Source organism: Dasypus novemcinctus, chromosome 1 (genome assembly GCF_030445035.2).
Source record: "Dasypus novemcinctus isolate mDasNov1 chromosome 1, mDasNov1.1.hap2, whole genome shotgun sequence".
In the NCBI taxonomy this organism is placed as follows: domain Eukaryota; kingdom Metazoa; phylum Chordata; class Mammalia; order Cingulata; family Dasypodidae; genus Dasypus; species Dasypus novemcinctus.
This window is the reverse complement of record NC_080673.1, coordinates 162,030,919-162,052,473: the sequence shown is the minus strand read 5'-3', so window position 1 is coordinate 162,052,473 and position 21,555 is coordinate 162,030,919.

The following is a 21,555-nucleotide window of genomic DNA, read 5'->3' as shown; positions in this document are numbered from 1 at the left end:
TATATTGTCCTTTAATAGTTGAAGATAATGAGATTATAGGAAGGAGGAGCAAACAAACCTAAGCATGGCAGAGAAAAGGCAGAGGTGGGCTTTAGGAATGATGGGAACCAGAGATTAGAAAATGGATTAAGAAAAAAAAAAGGTTTGCTCTTCTCTTTCTGTCTGTCTGTGTCTCAATCTCTCTCTCTTTCCCCTCTTTAAATCATGTCCGTTTTGAAGTTCTGTGATGTAGAGTTTCCCCACATAGTGGGAAACATAGGCACAAAAGCTTTGAAAAACCTCACATCACAGGGTTGCTACCAGTTCTCATTTTACAATTTCACAGAAGAATCGTGATCGATAAGGCATGAAATAACTATACAGCTTAGCTCTAGTCAACTGTGGTCAGAAAAAAAGACTTGGTAAAGAGGGAGTAGTGTTCAGTAGAGCACCTGGGCTAAATAAAGGAGGAGCCCCCAAATGAAGAGGAAGAAGGGAAGAAATGTGAAGGGAGGTAGTGACAGTTAGAAAAAAGCTAAATAAATAAAATAAAAAGATAATCCATGCACTACAAAGCAATAAAATGGAATAAAACTAAATGACCATTTATTTTTTGCTTGTTTGTTTAAACATGACTAGAAAACGGATTTGTTTTCAAAAAATTTTTTCTTCTTTGAAAATGGGTTTGAATTTTCATGATGATCAAAATGATAAATCACTACTATTACAGACCATTAACAGCAACTCAGTGATACACTATGTTAATTCCAGCAGACTGGTTTTCCTGATGGTCTAACTCTTAATTTGTTCTGGATTTGTATTACATACTAGCATTATGCAAGTAGTTCTAATACTTAGGAAGATTCAGGTTGTATGAAACAAATGATGGTGGTAGAAGAATGAAACTATCATAATTTCATTAGTTATTACAGAAATCCCTCCCCTCAGTTGAGTAATAGGTGACGTTTTCCTTTTAGTGTACCCTCCAAAACACATCGTTATATCCTGTTGGATATGAATTTGCTAGGTAAGGCCCATCATATTTTTGTCCATGTTTTCATTTTCTTTTCACATAATTGGTTAAGGCTAACCTAAGATGATAAACTGAAATTTTAATTAAAATAAATTTCTGAATAAAAGTACTAATCATCTAGCCCTTCTTCCACTGATAGAACATGTAATCCCTTATGTACATATTCTACAAATTGTACCCCTACTTTTGTTGTTCTTAAAAGCATTCTTCTAAATAAAAATAGTAGGATGTGAGAGACATTATTTTATGTATGTATTTGTTCATTTTTGTCTTTATAATGCCTTGCAAATGACATTTTTGGAGAGTCCTCATAAATACCCAGTGCTAGAAAGAAGCTAAGAAGTAGATAGCATAGGCTGCTACTTTTACCACTGGAGATAGCATAGAAGAAAACATGACCCAGTGTAATGGAGCAGAAGAAAAGACAATGTTCTGAAACATTTATTTGCTTTATGACAAGATCAATATGTTGATAACCTCAAAAAACATGTAAGAATGTAAACATAACTATATGTCTTAGAAAGTAAAAGATTTATACAAAATATTTAGTTTGACAATATTACCTTTAAAACAGAAGGGGAAATTTTTATCTAACCAATGGAAGGCAGGATAGGAGTGAAAAATAATTTAGAAAGTAAATTAAAAACATGCAATAAAACAGAAAAAATGTCTGACAATAGTGATTTTTGCAATAAACGTAAGTAGAGTGATCTCATTTATCAAAACACAGAGATTCTCAGGTAAGAAGAAAACTTTTTTTAAAGATTTATTTATTTATTTTTCCGTCCTCCCCTCCTCCCCCACCATTGTATGCTTTCTCTGTCCATTCACTGTGTTTTCTTCTGTGTCCTCTAATATCATCATCAGACAGCATTGGGAATCTGGGTCTCTTCTTGCTGTGTCAACTCTCTTCTTGCTGTGGCACCACTCCTGGGCGGGCTGCAGTTTGTCACAGGGTGGCTCTCCTTGCACAGGGACTACTCCCTGCATGGGGGCATCCCTGTGTGGGCTGGCACTCCTTGTGTGCAGTAGCACTGCACGTGGGCCAGCTCACCACACGAGTCAGAAGGCCCTGGGTATTGAACACTTGGACCTCCTCTATGGTAAGTGGATGCTCTATCTCTTGAGCCACGTCCGCTTCCCGTGAAGAAAACTTTTTAAAAAGATCTAGCAATATGTGTTGTAAAAGACATATAAAAATGATGGAGAAAGGGTAGAAATAAAAGAGCAGAAAAAGATATATCAGGCAATTATGACTTACAAGAAAGGACAGATAAAACATCTATAAAACATCAAGTAAAATTTAAGACAAAAACATCATAAAGTATAAAATATATCTTATTAAAAGAATCTAAATTTGGAATGTTCATGATTATATGCACATAAATATAGAACTTAAAAAGAACAAAGCAGCAACTTAAAGAATCATAGGGAAATAGATAAATCAACATTTGCTTTTTTTAAAAATGACAACACTCAGAAGCTTAAAAGATCATGCAGAAAAAAAATTTAAATATAACTTCTGCCAAAATTAAACATTACAAATAATAAGCTTGCAAAAATCTATGTGTATATAAAATTAACAATCAATTAGCAGAGAGCAAGTACATAAAGAACATAAGCAAAAATAGGTGAAACTATAGTCCAAACAGAAATAACATAAATTCTACAATTTTAATGTAGCACAGGCTCTTTTCCAACTCAAATTAATATAACTTGAAATGTAAAAAGATGAACTAAAATTAGTTCACCTAAACATAATGGACAAATTCCTAACAATCCACAAACCTCCTACATGGACTCAAGAAGAAATAAAAGATCGCAATAGATTAATGAAAAGATATGGAATCAGTGTAACAGTTTGAAGTTTTTTTATGACTCCAAAAAAAAAAAAAAAGATTGTATTTTTAACTAAGCCATTCCTATGAGTATGGGGCCTTTTGATTGTCAGTGAGGCATGACCCAGCTTGGGTCTTCACCCTCTTGCTGGGTCTGATATAAATGGAGACTCACAGAAGGAAAGGAAGCTGCTGAATTATATCGATCCTGTTATATGAGAGAGGACTCGCAGTTTGCCTACAGCTACAGAAAGGCAGAGAAGCCCAGAGAGACTGAGAGAGGAGGTCCAGAAAGAGACAAACCCTATGTCTGTTTGCCCATAGCTGAGTTCTGGGAAAGGTAGATTCTGGAAGGGAAGGCAAAGACCTCCGCAGAGATCGTCCACCATCTTGCTTCATCATGGGGCAGCATGCCAGAAAACTAGTACCTGACATTCCTGCGAAAGCATCTCTGATGATGCCTTGATTTGGAAATTTCACAAAATTTTCCCCTAAATAAAATTGCCATTATGAAGCCAACATTTTTTTTCTTTTGCATCAGCAGCCTTTGGCAAACAAGACAATCAGTAACCAAAACTTAGCCTATTCTCATATGACTTCCAACAAAGAGCCCAGGGCCAGATGGATTCACTGATGAATTTGCCAAATATTTCGAGAAGAATGAACATCAACCTGTTCAATCTCTCCCCAAAATGAAAGAGGATGGACCACTTCCTATATCATTATATGTGGCCAGCACTACCCTAATACTAAAGTCAGCCAAAGATACCAAATAAAAAAAATTACAGACCAATATCCATTATGAATATAGATTTAATAATCCCCGACAAATCCTAGCAAACAGAATATAAAAGTACATTAAATATACATTATTATCATTATGATATATATTTAATGTATACAATAAATATACATCATTATCAAGTGAGATTTATTCTATATATTCAAGGGTGGCTCAACATAATAAAATAAACTAATATGATATACCATATTAATAAAATGAAGGAGAAAAAGCACATGATCCTTTTGATTATGGCAGAAAAGGCATTTGATGAAACTTAATACCATTTCTTGATAAAGAAACACTTAGAAATAGGAATAGAAGGAAAATTCCTCAGCATGATAAAGGGCAACTATGAAAATCCCACAGTTAACATCATACTCTACAGCATAAGCCTGAATGCTTTCCCTCTATGATATGGAACTAGACAAGGATGCCAACAGCACCACTCTTGTTCAAAATTTAACTCACACTATAGCAAAAGCAATTAGAAAGGTAAATAAATGAAAAGTACCTAAATTGTAAATGAAAAAGTAAAACTGAATGTATTTGCAAGATGACATGATCCTATATTTTAAAATCCCTAGATAATCTACTACGAAGCTACTAAAGCTAACAAATTCAGCAAAATGGCTGGGTACAAGATCAATACACAAAAATCATTAGTGTTTCTATACATTTTTAATAAACACTGTGAAGAGGAAATCAAGAAAAATTCCATTTAAAACAGCAAATAAAATAACCAAATATCTAGGGATGAATTAAACTGAGAATTTAAAGGATTTATACTGGAAAACTAGAAAACATTGCTAAAAGACATCAAAGAAGACCCAAATAAATGAAAGGACGTTCCTTGGTCATGAATTGCAATACTTAATAATGTTAAGAAGTCAATTATACCCAAAGCAATTTGCAGATTCAATGCAATCCCAATCAAATTTTCAACCGCTTTCTTTGTAGAAATAAAAATTCCAATCATCAAATTTATATGGAATGGTGTGGGACCTCAATAGCCAAAACCATATTGAAACAGAAAACTGAAGTTGGAATCATCTCACTTCCTAATTTTAAAATTTATTACAATGCTATGGTATTGGTACTGGAACAATTATAGACATAGACACCAAATGGAATTGAACTGAGATTTCAGAAATACACCCTCAAATCTATGGCCAATTGATTTTGACAAGAGTACCGAGTCCACTCAATGGGGAAAGACTAGTCTCTTCAACAAATGGCTCTGGGAAAACTGAATGTCTATATACGAAAATTAACTCAAAATGGATCAAAGACCTAAATATAAGAACCAAAACTATGAATCTCCTAGAAAGAAACATAGGGAAACATCTTCCAGACTATACTTCCTGCATGATTTTCCTGTAAATCTAAAACATCTCTAATAAAAAATGAATTAAAAATTTTTTAATTAACTAAAAATAACTACATGCCTCCTTGCAACTAAAAAATATATGAATAATATAGTTTATATTGAAGAAGAAATCCAAAGGAAATTTGCAAAATACTGAAAAAAAATATATTGCCGTGAAAATACTCTACAGTATTTACAGCAGAAATAGTGTATATACATATATATTTGTAGCTTTTAATTAGTCTATCAGAAGAAATTAAAATTAGTAAAACAAATTAATATTCAACTTGAGAAAACAGAGAAACAAAACTCCAGAAGAGTAAAGAATTAAGTAAATAATAAGTATGAACCATATTTAATGTTTTAAAAAGATAGCAAAGTCAAACTTTTGGAACGATCAATATCATAGACAATTGTGATAGTGTGAAATTATTTATGCATCCCCCAAAGAGAGATTATGTTTGAAAAAAAGGTCTGTTCCTCTGGGTGTGATCCTCTTTGATTGTACTAGATTCACCTGAGATGCTTCTTTGATTAAATTACCTGTAAAGATTAGGGTTTTGATTTGAACACATCAGTAGGATGTGAATCAGGGTTGAGTCCCTGCCCCCTTGGTGGACTGATATAAACAGGAACTCACTCAAGAAGACACATGGAAGAAGACATGGAAGAGGAGATAGCTCAGTCATGTTTGATCCTAGGCCCCTGGGGAGAGATGAGCCATTCACTTGATAGTTTTTAGCTGAAGAGAACAGAGCAGCCAAGCAGCTGATAAGGCCTGGAAGGAAATGACTGATATAGGAAGCCTGAGTATATGAGCCCTACACCAGCCTACAGCTGAGATCAGAAGAAGCTGGGGGCCCTGGGAGCCTTAAGAGGAAGAAGGAAGGAGAGACCAGGCATAGATGACCTGCCCTCTTGCTTCAACACATGGCAGCTGACTTTGGTGAGAAGGCAGCCTTGAGCTGACTCTTTTACCCCAAATAAATATCCTTTACAAAAGCCAACAGATTTCTAGTACTTTGCATCAGTACCCCTTTGGCTGACTAACACAACAATCTTCTGGGAAACAATAAACATTAAAAAGAAAGAAGATGAAAATAAAGCAAAATGAAAACAAGGGACTAATACTTAAGAAAACTTGAATTGTGAAATAACATGTTAATAATTATATATCATTCAAAGGAATGAATTTCCAGAGTCACGATAAAATGCCAAAATTTAAGAAGAACTGGAAATTTACGAACAGACCAATGTCTTTAAAGAAAGTTAAATTGTAAAGAAGCAGAAAATAGCATCAAGAAAATGATTTTACACACACAAACACACATATATGTTTAAGACTATTTAAGTGTGGCAAGCATATGAAGTGGGTGCTATTGGAGAGAGAAAATAGGAGTAAAGTCTAGAGAGAAAGGGAAAATAATACAACACAACATAATTCAATATAATATAATACAATACAGTACAACACTAATATAAATAAACAATACAAATTATTTAAATGAACAGATAATAACAACTCTGAATTACTGGGGAGTGTAACTAATTCAATTCATTGTGCAGGGTCCAAAGAATAAATAAGTCAGAAATATATAAAGGAGAGGATATATTTAAATAGCTTTATGTAACAAAGGGAGGAAGTTAACACCCACAACTGTTTATTGCACTCATGAGAAATGTTCCAGAGATGGCAAATATAGATTCATTAATTCATTTCACTGACAGCAATTTTAGATGCAATATCAAGTATTATAACCGAATACACAAGTAAAATGCTGAAACTATAACATTATTGATTATTGTGGCATAGTAAAGTTTACAGCTACCTCACTCTGAAAACTTTTAAGTTTGATCAGTTTTGGTTATGAAACCATTATATAATAACTCATAAATAATGTATAGGTCCTCTCTATTTTGGGAAAGTGCTTACAGAAAAGTGTCTGCATTTATTTGGCTGCTTATTCTATAAACAGAGAACATTGCTAAGAATAGGTGAAATGCCCCAAGTTCTCTGCATGTAAATTTTCATAGGTAGATCAAATGTGATTTCTGACTTCCTACTTCTCTATTCTGGCTATATAGCCACATAGTCACAAATCAGGCTCTGTGTCTAAGGCATATTTCTATGTCTATTTATTCACAAACATCATGGAAAGAGTCCCGATAAAACTACTTATTATTACAAATGGGAGGCAATGTAAATTGTCTTCCACTTTCTACATAGTAAATACTGGAACAAACTTCTTAAAGTCAATTCAATAATTGATTTTTCACTGGACTTAATGAAAAACATTTATTTTGAATGTAAGACTCTAAATCTTGTGAAACTACTGCTGAATATCATTTTCATCTTAGCATACTCATCCTACCACACTCCCATATTTGCCAAATCATTGCAAAACATAAGTAATTAGTCATCCAAAATGATCAAGTATTTTATTGACTTTATATATAAAGGTATTCTGTTCCATAAGTAACTTGCAATTTGGTGCTATCAGATTGACTGATTATAAATCATCCATATTCAGGTCTAAGACTCCACAACATCATTTAGAATAGATATGAAATTAAAAATTGTATTTGTATCAAACTAAGTCAACAAATCTTACTCAAGCTTTCTCAATAAACAGATTCTCCTCTAACCCCTCTGGAAGGAACTCGGTCCTGCTGACACTCTTACTTTAGTATTTTTGACCTCCAGAAGTGTAAGATAATTTATCTATGTTGTTTTAAGATGCTATGATTGTAGTAATGTATTATAATAGCAACAGGAAATTACAACAGTACCCATGAACTCTTTTTACATCGTTCAAAAATATCTTTGGGGAAACGGACTTGGCCCAGTGGTTAGGGCGTCTGTCTACCACATGGGAGGTTCGAGGTTCAAACCCCGGGCCTCCTTGACCCATGTGGAGCTGGCCCACGCGCGGTGCTGCTGCTTGCAAGGAGTACCGTGCCCCGCAGGGGTGCTCCGCGTAGGGGAGCCCCACGCGCAGAGAGTGCGCCCCTTAAGGAGAGCCGCCCAGCGCGAAAGAAAGTGCAGCCTGCCCAGGAATGGTGCCGCCCACACTTCCGGTGCCGCTAACAACAATGGAAGCGGACAAAGAAACAAGACGCAGCAAACTGACACAGAGAACAGACAACAGGGGAAGGGGGGGATTAAATAAATAAATAAAATCTTTTAAAAAAAAATCTGTCTCTCCTTCTTCTCCATAAGATTTTTTGTGAGCATCATGCTTCCATTACCTAGAAATGAGAGCTACAAAATATAGAATGTTTTCCTCAAAGAGAGGTTTACAATGTCAGTCTGGTATTTTTCCCATCTATTCACCATTTGTTGGAATTTTAGTTTTTGTTTGCAGGTATAGTGTGCAAATATATCTGTGTTTTTAATAAAATTTTCTAGAATGATTTTGAGAAAAGTAAGGGTAATAAAAACCAAATAAATGAGACAGCTATGGTCCAATCTTTGTAAACAGCCACATAAAAATGCAATTCCAAATATCCTGAAGAACAATGAAAGTCATTATTGCTGACTAATTAAGAAGTTCATCCCAAGGACATCAAATACACTTTTTTTAAAAATCACAAGAATTAGTCATAAACACTGATCCACAACACACATACACACACACGGACACACACCCCTGACAATTGCCAACTTTTTCTAATCTCTCAAGTTTCTTCATTTTATGTTGCTCTCTAGTGTCCTGTTGCTCTCCCCTTTCATCACAGTTCCAATATGTCCCCATCCTCAAAGAGATTTCATTTTCTTCTGACTGAATGCGGCCCCCTGTACTTCAGCTTCCAATGGTTGGTAGCCTCATCTCACTTGCAGAAAGCTGCAAGACCAGACAGTTCTATGTTCCCTCTCCTCTGTTTTTCTGAAGACATTTTAAAAAATGTGAAACATTACTGGATAATAATATACACCATTCCATTGTATCAATTTGAAAGTAAAAGCTAGCTAGCTAATTGTCTAAAGACAGATTTTACACATGCATTTGCCTTCAACTGTTCCTAAATTCCTGCTAAATAACAATAAATGGATTAACTCTTGCCCTCCTTGTCCTGTTAATTAAATAGGACAAGGAAGGCAAGATAAGATACCAACATTTTGAAAATGGAAACAAATGAAAACAACCGGCATAACTAAGTTAAATCTTAAACCAGTTTGGGAAAATTAGCTGAAAATAGGGCCACATGATTTAGTTCTTAAAACCAGCAAAAGATTCAGGATTCCAGAAGCCAGTTTCCTTGGGAAGTAGCAGCAATGGCAAGTCTAAAAATAGGTTTGATTACCATGTTTTTAAGAAAAAGTTAATTTCAGATGCACCTACAGTCCAAACAAATGATGAAAAAAAATGAGAGAAACAGTTAGTTCCCCATATCTCAATCCCCATTTTGCAAAGCAAGGTAAAACTGGAGGTTTACTATGTGGACAGGATAATTTAGAGGGTCTCTGAATTAAAAAAGACACAATTACGGACTGAGAATGGGAGAATTTCTTAGGGGTTAGTAAAATCATGTCTGTAAACCAGAGGCTGAGCTACCCCACAGCCCAACGCTTCCCCCATCCCTAACTTTCCTCCCGGGCTCAGCTCCCAGAATGCTGGTAGTCAGGTTTCCTTACATACCTAAAGAAGGAGAATGTAAATTTATTGGTTTATTGATAGAAGAATCTGATCTCCCAAAATAATACACAAACAAGCAAAGAAAATGGGGTCCATCCTCCATAGGGTCCATCCAGGTAATCCAAAACAGCGAAGCCTGTTTGTAAGCCAGTAAACCTTGCTTATATACACAAAGATTATAAACAGTTTTCCCCAACAACTGCTATATAAGCAGTCAGCTAAGGGTCACCAGCTTTAAAAGGAAAATCTCTATTCTTAAAAACAGGGAACTAAAATGAATAGAACTTAGATTTTTAAAAAGTGTATGCCAGTAGAAAAAAGCATCATAAAAACTCTCCTGTACACAAGAATGTCTGGTAAGTTTTGTAGATATTCTTAACTCATGGATGTGGAGAATAACTTCCCACCCCTTAACTGTGGGCTTTGAATAGGGACATCCTTCCAATGAATCCAGTTAGAGTAACTTAGCACAGTGAAGAGAACTGACTACTCTGTCTCAGCCAGATGATCAAGGTCGACATCAGTTAGCGATGCCATGTTGATAGGATATACTCTTGATATGATATGATGATAATGGTACTTTACCTTTGTGGTCTTCTTCCCAAAAGTCATAACCCAGTCTTATAATGAGAAAAAAATCAGATAAATCCAAACCAAGGAGCAATCTCCAAAATACCTGATCAGTAATCCTCAAAATTTTCAAGGTTATCAGAAACACAGAAAGCATGAGAAAATGTTAGAGCCTGTAGGAGACTAAAACATGATGACCAAATGTAGTGTCATCCTGGATATAATTTTGGGAGATAAAAAAGGATATTAGGTAAAAACTAAGGTAATCTAAATAAAGTATGGATGTTCACTACAATAATGTATCAGTTTTTATTCCTTAGTTGAGACAAATTAACCATACTAATATAAGACATTGCAATAGAAAAAAGAAGGTTGAGGTATATGAAAATTCTTACTACTAGAAATTTTTCTGTACATCTAAATAACACACTTATTTTTTAAAAATGATAAAAGCTATCAAAAGTTTCATAAAGAAAGTAAAGATATTGAGTCCATGAAAGGAAACAGAATGTTATTAACTGAATACAGAATTCCAAATAAGTGAAGAAAAGAGGCAATACATGGTGTTGGGGCATCTGAGTAGCCATCTGGGAAGGAAAAAATTTGGATTCATAACCAACAGTAAACAGCAGGGTAAACTCTAAAAGGATCAACTATTCAGTGTGAAAAATGAATTCTCTAGGTACTGGAAGAAGAACTGGAGAATTCTTTGGTAAATTAGGAGAACTGAAGTGTAAAGAAGATTTCTTTAATTATGAATCTAAATTATAAAATCACAAAAGAAAGATGATACTTGTAAAGACATAAAGATAAAAACCAACATGAGGTGATAAAAACACCATAATTAAAATCAAAAGACAAAGGACAAATAATAAAAAATATATAAATCTCATCACACACACCAGAAAATTTACTAATATATAAAATGTAGAGCAGCACCAGTGTAGCTCAGTGGCTGCACACGTGCTTCACATGTATGAAGTCCCAGGTTCAATTCCTAGTACTTTCTAAAAAAAGAAAAAAAAATGTAAAAACTGACAAGAATAAAAAATTGTATTTTAAATACAAATGTTCTTCAAACATACTAAGTCTTTTCTCATCATAAGAGAAACTTTATTTAAAAAACACTGAGATGCTTTTATATCAACTGCTGTCTTGACAAAATGCAAAAGTTTGACAACTCATCATATTGGTCAGGATGTCTTGAAAGTTCTCATCTACTTCTGGCAGTGCAATGACTGTGGTATGCAGTTTTGCTACTATTTATCACATTACAAATGTTTATAACATTTAACCTAGAAATTGCACTTATGAGCATTTATACTACAATATAGATGCTCATGCATTAAATGACCTAGGAACAAGGTTATCTGTTGCAACATTGTTGTTCAGAATAAGAGATGGCTATTAATCAAATGTCCCTCAAGAGAGGACCCAACGATGGTAAACAAAAAGGAATGAAAAAGTTTTCTATGTTGCAGCATTGTTGTCAGAATAAGAGATGGCTATTAATCAAACGTCCATCAAAGAGGACTAAATGATGGTAAACAAAAAGGATTGAAAAAGTTTTCTATGTCCTGATACCAAAAAAGACACTCACGTTTTAATAAGTGAGTAAAGCAAAGAAGGGTATGATGTGTATATTTTGTGTAAAAAAGAAAATAATTTTAAATTATTTTTCATAAAGTCTATAGAATATGTACAAGAAACTAATGAAAGTGTCTATTTTGAGGATTGATGACTGGATACATGTGTGAGAAGACAGGAGTAATGCTTCCCATGGTGAAATATTTATATTGTTGGTTTTCTAAAATGGATGAAGATATTAATTACTCAAAAGAATTGAAGATATAAATGCCCAGGAATCAAAAGCTCTTGGAAAAAATAAATATATACACATATCAAAGAAATAGAGAACTATATATATTTTTTCAGTCTCAGAAAAAGAAACAGAAGAATGGTAAAGCAAAGTAATATGTTGGATGCAACATAAGATGAAATAGAAGAAAACATCAAAGAAATATTTCAAAGAATCATCAAAAAAATGAAGTAAACGTATTATCGTGGAATTTCAGGACAATGTGGAAAAGGGCATGCTAAGAAAAAAGAAAAAAGCATTGGATTTATTTACCTAATATTAGAAGCTAGTATGAATTAGGAAAAGGCCTTTTAATTTTTGATAAACCCAGAATTATATACCTAGCCAGGTTTTCAATCAGATGTGAGGGTGAAATAGTGACCTTTCCAGACAGTAAAGTTGTAAAAATTTCTCTCTTGCACATTTTTTTCAGGAAGCTCCTGGAAGTGGTGCTTCAGGGGGAAAAATGCCATAGCCTAAATAAATTAAAAATAAAAAGACATGAGATCAAGGAAACTAGTGATCTATCTTCAGAGAGAGGTTTGAAGAGAATTCCCTAGTGGATAGTGATGGGAAATAACGAGCTTTAAATTTTGTGCAGCATCCCTGGGGATCAACAAGTGCAAACTGGCACAGTTCAGAGGCATTCAGGAGAGAAGATGATACTGGTAGAATGCCTAAAGCATGTAGGATTGTATTGAGAGGAAATTTAAACAATTGGAGGAAAATTTGTGGATAAATTGGTGATGAGGACACTAAATAGTACAAGCAAACCAAGAATATAAGAAAATTATTAGCACCAGGGCTAACAAAAAGTTACTATGGAAAATAATTATATTGTATTATATAGGTAAATTTTAATAGCTTGAACATAGTAATAGGTATTTAAGCAGTAAAACTTAATCTGATCAAAATTGTATTTAACCATGTTATGAGAATGTAGGTATGAGAGCTACTATTAGTGGTAAGTAGTGGTGGTGAAATCAAGCTAAACACTGGTGTTCCAGAGTGGGAATTTGATAAATAAATTCTGAAACCAAAATGTCAGTAAGTAAAGGGTGTAACACCTGCATGAATTGAAAATGATTGCTTCTGGAAAGTGTTGGTGAGGCTAGGGTAGGGTAAATGAATATTTTTTTCTTAATAAATTTTATGAAACTATTTGTTATATATATAACTTTCATTCAAAAAAGTTAATAAAAATAAGTTGAGACACAGACTTATGAAATCATGATAATATCAAGTTGAAATTAATTCAGCAGTTTTTGCTGTGTCAAAATCCATAATGAAATTCAATTTTGATTTTCAAAGTTCAACAAATAACTCTACACTTACTGATTTTCATAAAAACTTTGTATTAGTTTAATTGCCAATGAAACATTGGAATTGTTTTTAAAAATATCCTGATATGTAAATGAAGTTGAGAATGGATCTATGCTCTGAAACTGGAAATTTACTTCTCACTCAAATTTTCCCAAAATAGAATAATCATGAATCACAGGAGAATTCACAGGATCCAAACTTCCATTGGAATTCTAATCTATTTTCCAACGCCTGTACTATTCAGAGGGATATGCAATGGCTTTTTAGTGACCAAGACAGACCAATTTCCAACTAATTCTTGCGCGAAGAGGATCACTTAAACCTCCTGTAACTTCTCCTTTGCCCAGGTTGGCTAGAAATTTTCTGTACTTAGCTTCTATGTTTTCAGAGATGTTTGAAATACTAATTTTTCTGTATTTATTTAAATTAAGGAAGTGGTTAACAAATGAATCAATATTTTCACGTTACTGCTAGTGACTTTAAAATACATAAATCTAAGGTAAGATGTCAGTGTTGTTATTTTGAAAAACTGTGAAATGCCTTTTTAACCAATCTTTATCTTACATTTTCCCCAGCTGTTATATTGATAAAATTTTGGATAATATTTTAATTGAGAAGTTAAACTCCAAAATGTACATTACTCAAAATATGTAAAATGTATAAACACTACTTTGAATTCCGAAGTTTCCCAAGGAAAACATATCAAACTTCTATGTATTCATCAAACATATGTCCTGACGGCAACAGAATGCAGTTTGTAAACAAGTTCATAAAAATATGTGGATTCAATTGACATTCAACCTTCAATAGATAAACATTCACTATTTTAGGTATTGGAAATACCACAGTGAACAAATCTTACTAAATCCCTGACTTCACGTAGCTTACATTTTGCAGGCATTAGATAGTTTTAAATATTTCACATACAGGCCAATTGATTTCTGGATAAAAAGGAAAATAGGGAGAAGGAACAGAGGTAGGAGAAGGAAGGAAAGCCCACAAAGCATATAAAACCCGTCAGTGTCAATACCATAATGCCTTTTTTATTGTTCTGCTATCTGAGTTGTGGGTGGAAAACAGCTTGAATCTTTCAAAGACTATGTGAGGCAGAAGCTTTGGGGAATTAAGTAGTTGACAGAAATGCACGTTATTCAAAATATGTAAAGTGTATATTCATAACATGACTGAAATGCCAATTAGATGCTCCCGAGGAGATGTAGTTCTCTGGACACGTGAGTCTGGAGTTCAGAGAAGTGTTTCAGCTAGAGATAAAATGTGGAAGTCATCAGCCTGCAGACATATCTGCTCAACCTGCAGCATGTCTGATATGGATCATAATGAAATTTCCAAGTTTAAACACCGCTGATTTCACTATCTCCCCTTATTTTTTGGATATGGCTATCAGATGAGAGTTAAGTTATAAATATTACTTAAGTATTGCTTTCTTTGGCTCTCAGTATTTTCCTTTATTCTAATTGAGTAAATAAGGCTGCTCCTTCCTTCTTTATTTCCCCCCATACTTCTATTTTTATTCTACACTGTGATTTGGAAATACACTATTAATATGCTCAATTCACTTCAGAGTACCGCTCCATATTTTGGCTCTCATGCCTTTGTTTTTAGCTTCCTTTCAAAACTGAAACAAGGTTACACTTTTTTTTTTCCTTCCAGAAGGAAACAAAACACTCTAAAGGTAAACTAGGCCAGGCCATGAAGGTAGGTCCAGGTTTAAGGATTATGGACAATGATGACTTCAATTTGATTCATTACTTGTCACTTTGTAAATAAGCAATTCCAAGCATCTATAGGAAAGAATAAACAGGGTGCACACGTAGCCCCCAATGCCCCTCATTGTTCATTATGAAGGCCCACCAGAAATTGGATGGTTTCAGCAGGCTGAGAGAGAGAGGGTGTCTGCAAGTCCGAATATCCCAGAACTTTGGTAAGTCTTCATGCTAAGGTATTAGAATATGTCCACATTTAAAAGTTCACCTTACTATCACTGACGGAAATTCTTGCCCCACTACAATTACACATTTCTTCACTCTCATTCTTATGAGGCATCAGTTCTTTTTGTAATTTCAGTGCAGAAGGTCTGGCCACAGACTAATGTGTGGTAGAGAGTCATTTATATTTTACCGCAGGTTTTCTAGAGGAGACCATGTAGGGGTATTACCATATACACCATAACAATTTCACTCCATCTCTCTTCTCAAGCCCTGCTGTCCCATATCTCATAAAACTCCTTCCTAACAGACCTGCCTTTTTTTTCTCATTTGTTGTCAGAGTAGGCTAGGCTATGCTGCTCAACAAAGAGCTCTTTGGTGTATACCATTATGAGAAGGGGTCCTGGTATTACAGTAACAGACAATATTTTCTTGTCACTCAGTTCATCAAGCAAAACACTCAGAAACAATAGTCTAAATTTGGGACACGGCTCCTCTGGTCTTTAAGCATACAACCCCCTCACTGTAAGGACCCTATGTCTTAAAAAGCTACAAATGATTCACTTAGTATATGGAAGCTGTCTTACTTTGCTAAATGCTGCCCAAGCAATATACCAGAAATACGTTGGCTCTTATAATGGAAAGTCATTAGGTTGAAAGCTTACAGTTCTAAGGCTGTGAAAGTGTCCAAATCACGGCATCATTAAGGGATGCTGTCTGAACAAGTTGTGTGCCATCAGGCATATGACAGGGTCATCTAAAAATGCTTTCTCTTGGAACTATAGCTGTGAGCAGTCAAGCACATGGCAGGACACAAGGCCAGTCGGTTCCTCTCTCCCCCCTCCCCTGGGCCTCATTGTCTTCAGTGTCCTCTCTCTGTGGGCCTAGACTCTCATCTGTGGGTGATCGGGCACATGGCAGGGTCCTCTAAAGATGCTTTCTCTGGGAGCTACAGCTGTGGGCAATCAAGCACATGGCAGGGCACTGTGGTGGCCCATCTCTCCTGGCTTTCTGTTTCACTGCAGCTTTTTTCCTGTGTAATGCTTTTAGTTCTCTGTTTATAAAGTATTCCAATAAGGGTATTTCAGACCCACTCTGGGTCCCACAATCTAATCAAAGCCCTTACCAAAGTGATCTAATTAAAAGGTACATCTCAACTGAATCTAACCAAAAGACCCTACATACTATATGTTTACATGCACAGGAATGGGTTAGCTTAGGAACACAATTTTCAGGGTTCCAAAAAAGACTCAAAGCAGCATGGAAGAATTTACTGGAAACTTTTTAGAGATTTTAGAGGTTCAGCATGTTAAAATGTCTGAAAAAATAAGCCATAATTAGAATTTCTGCTTTTACATCTGTATTTAAAGAATTATTACTCTTTTACTAATATTATGTATACTTTATGAACATAATTTATCTCCATCGCCCTTCTCTTGGTCTGTTTCTGTTGATATATGACACACTCCAAATTGCTAGAAATAAGTTATTACATTGAGCAATTTCTAATTATTTCCTGTGATTAAAGTTCAGATATGTCAAGGAACCCAATCCCACATGTTGCTATTTGATGGGAGAAACTGTGCTTTATAATTAATTTCTGCCATTTAAAAAATATATGAACAGTTTACATTAATGTCTGTGAAATGTGTTAATTCTTTTATTTCCCATTTCTTTCTGATTTATTGAGGGACCAATTACCATAGCCAACCTATCTTAGAAAAAAAGAAAGTAACACTATGATGAATAGGAGGATCAAATGCTCTATTTAGCATAAAAGAAAATACAGTTAATCATGTATCAGAAAAGTTCCTAATCAAATATAAATCTAACATTTTGAGTTGTTCACTCATACTGCTAGCTAGAACTTTCTTCAAAGAAAAATGTTAATACTCCGAGGCACTTTTTTTCCAGTTGCATACTCCCATGACCAAGGGTTTGATAGAGAGTTAAACTTTAATCATAATGACAAATTTTTAAATTGGAGTTAATAACCCATTATAATTTAACCAGAGCAGAAAGACAACCATTAGGGAAGAGACGGTCAAGATAGTTTCTCTCTTTCTTTCTTTTTTTAAAGATTTATTTATTTATTTGTTTGTTTATTTATTTATTTCTCTCCCCTTCCCCTACCCCCCACCCCGGTTGTCTGTTCTCTGTATCTATTTGCTGCGTCTTCTTTGTCCGCTTCTGTTATTGTTAGTGGCACGGGAATCTGTGTTTTTTGTTGTTGTTGTTGTGTCATTCTGCGTCAACTCTCCATGTGGGTAGCACCATTCTTAGGCAAGCTGCACTTTCTTTCCCGCTGGGCGGCTCTCCTTACGGGGTGCACTCCTTGCGCGTGGGGCTCCCCTACGCAGGGTGGCACGGTACTCCTTGCGTGCATCAGCACCACGCATGGGCCAGCTCCACACAGGTCAAGGAGGCCCGGGTTTGAACCTCGGACCTCCCATGTGGTAGACGGACGCCCTAACCATTGGGCCAAGTCCGCTTCCCCAAGATAGTTTCTCTTAAATCAATACAAAAATATAGTTTGAGATTTGGAATCAGTTGAAACTCAATTTATGCTTTCGCTTCTACCTCCTTCTACCTGTGTAACCTTGTGTAAGCTGTGTAGTTCACCAAAGACTGTTCTTTAAAGGGTTTTTTTTTTGCAAAAAACACCACCTCCCTAGACTGCTACTGTGAGGAACAAATTAAATAATGCTGGTGACTCTTTTTCATAAACTGAAGAAAATTATAGAAATTGCACAATTATTTTTCAACTATAATGAAAAGATGCTAATGTTCCATGTGTTTAACAGTTCTTTGACAAGAAGGCATTTGTTAGAACCATAAGCTGTCCAAAGGGAAACCAAATGTCCAAAATCCTTTAAGAACTTATCTATTATGAAAATGATTCATTCTGTTGAATAAAACTCAAGTAAACAGCTTGTGTCATCAATATAATGGAATTATAATAAGTATTTAGAAAGTGCTACTTAAGATCCCATCAATTTATGAGCAAGCTGAATTAAGTCAATTAAAGAAATTGAGCATAGTCGAATATACTGGGCTCAGAGCTAAGGACTTCTTAAGCAAGACACTGTTTTCATCATCATTTTGGTAATTTTGCAGATTCCAAATTCTAAATATTAAAAGAATGTGGACAAAAAGAAAGTAAAAACAATATATCAATTTAAAAACAAAAACTATAATAGATTTTCCCTTTCCTTACTCTATTCAACAACTGCATTGAAAACAAATATGTTATGTTCATCATAAAGAAGAAAAAGAAATCAAAGAGAAACATTTTGAAAAAAAAACTATTATAACTAAACTTATTTTTCTGCATGTGAAACCACTTTCAAAAATACAATTTAGTGGTGTTAATTACATTGATAATGCTTTGCTACCATCAACAATATCCATTACCAAAACTTTACCATCACCACAAACAGAAATTCTATTATCAATTAAGCATTAACTCCCCATTTCCTACCCCTAGCCTGGATCCTAATAACCTGTATTCTAGTTTTGGACTTTATGAATTTACATATTCTAATTATTTCATATCAGTGAGCTCATAATGTATTTATTTTGTCTGGTTTGTTTTACTCACCATTATGTCTTTCAGAATTCATCCTCATTGCAGTATATATCAGAATGTCATTCTTTTTCATGGTTGAATAATATTATATTATATATTTAATGATATATATACACACATCACATACCATTTATCCAGTCATCTGTTGATGGGCACTTTGGTTGCTCCCATCTTTTGGTAATTATGAATAATGCTGCTATGTTCATGTCCCAGCTTTCAGTTTTGGGGGTTTATCCTTGAAATGGGATTGATAGGTCTTACGGTAATTCTGTATTTAGCTTTCTAAGGAAGTGCAAAACTGTTTTCCATAGTAGCTGCACCATTTTATATTCCTACCAAGAAAGAACAAGTGTTTCTATTTCTCCACATTCTGTACAACACTAGTTATTTATAATTTTTTTCTAATAACCATCCTAGTGTGTGGGAGATGGTATCTTGTGGTTTTGATTTGCATTTGCCTAACAGTTAATGATGCTGGGTATCTTTTCATGTGCTATGGCTATTTGTACATCTTTTTTCGAGAAACGTCTATTCAAGTCTTGTTGTCTCAGTTGGATTATTTGTCTTTTTGTTGTTGAGTTATAATATTTCTTTATATATTATGGATTAAACTCTTACCAGATGTGTGGTTTCCAAACATTCTCTCCCATTCTGTAGGTTCTCATTTTACCCTCACTATAAAGTCCTTTGATGCAAAGAGTTTTTAATTTTGATGAGGTCCAACTTATATATTTTTATTTTTGTTGCTTAAGCTTTTTTCTTAGACTTTTTTCTCAAGACTAAGAAACATTTCTTACTGAGAACACAGGATAATTCTTGCTGATTAGACACATATTAGTAGGTTAAATTAAACCAACAGTCTGCTCTGACACTCTGTAAAATTATGGACAAGTTTTTACCCTGTTTTTCTGTTTTATCAGATGTGAAGGTTCAAACTTATAGAAATGAACCCCTGTGTACCACTTCAAATCCTTTTAAGCCACCTCCTCCTCCTATACCACTGCTGAATAATGAGTTATACCAGTCTTTTCCCAGCTTCATACCCATACTACCCAAGAGTACCATGCCTCAGGGCACATCACATATGCCTTTCTTCCTGCCCAGAGGCCTCTCTGATCCACAGCATTAGATACCAATGGAAATCCCTTGATATTCACACATACTAAACCCAGAAGTGAAGGGAATACTTACGGGGCCACCCTTATGAAATGGGTGTAAGAAAAAATGGGTAAAATATTTTTTCTTTTTGTCTCCAATTATACTGTTATGGGACTCATTTCATAAATAGCCATTGAAAGGCTAATAAATTCGATCATCTGTACCCCAAATCTCATTTTATACTCTCTTTCCCTCCTTCCACTCTTGTTCTCTGGGATCATACTCTGAAATAAGCTCTCTGCATGCAATTTGTTGCTTATATCTATTGTTTCAAAGATATCCATGCTAAGAGAGTTGATACCAAAAGTGACACTAGGAAGCAGACACTCAAGATGGGGTTTTTGAGCTGCATCACTCACAAGTTAGTGGTAATAAAGAGTGATTAAGTGCGTATAAAACCTGGTGTGAAGTAGTATCACTATTAATAAAACCCTCTCCTGGATGAGATAAGAAGGAAGCACAGATTGAAAATTAAGTCTTGCATGAAAGAGTAGCTGGGGCATATGAGAGGAATGAAAGTAATGACAATTGTGAATATTGTGGAATTGGCTAGCTTTGATGACTAAATTTGAAAACTTGGATAAAGAAAATATCTTAGATCATCTAGCTCTTAGTTCAAGGCTAGCTATGAAAGCCAGTGGTCAGTAAAAATAAGAAAGCCTAATTTCCCACAAGAACAATGCAGAGTAAACTACTAATAATCAGGCCAAGATTTATCGAAAGGGTGGCAGAGCTGCAAAGGATATGAAACATACAGTCTAGAGGTGTTCCTTGTCAAAGTCAGGGTCCCGATAAGGAAAGAGAATGTCCTAAAATCTAAAGTAGGAACCCTTGAGTGAGATTTAGTACTATGGGTATGATGAACTGAATTCTTCCAACAACTTGAATTAGCTTGGAAAAGAATCCCAAGCTACAGATGAGAATGAAGTCAAGTAGCATCTTGGTTCTAGTCTCATGATAACCTGAGTAGAGAACTTAGCTGATCTGTACTCAGCCATCTGATCTACAGAACTGTAAGCTGTTAAATGGGTGTATTTTTAAGCTACTGAGTTTGTGGTAAAATGTTATACAACAATACAGTTAATATATTCCCTATTATAAAAAACCAGAGCCCTATGGCCCTACAGACTGAAAAGGGAGATATAGTTCCTGATCTAGGATAAAATAGCTTATATACCTGCAGATTTGCAAGATTTGGCTGATATGCATCAACAGGAAATGCAGCACATTAAAACACAGAGGTGAAATAAAGGCTATAGAGGGGAGAATTTATTGACATGCTTCATCTATGACTTATGTTTAAACATCCTCAGAGCAAATGTGTTAGCTAGGCTAGAGCACAACTATGATGATAACATAAGCCTTCAATGCAAATATTGCTGACAGCAAATGAGAGTGTTTCCAGATGGGCATAATACTAAGGAAGGGTTCAGATGACTCAGGGAAGTAGAAATGTTGGAACATATTTAGAGAA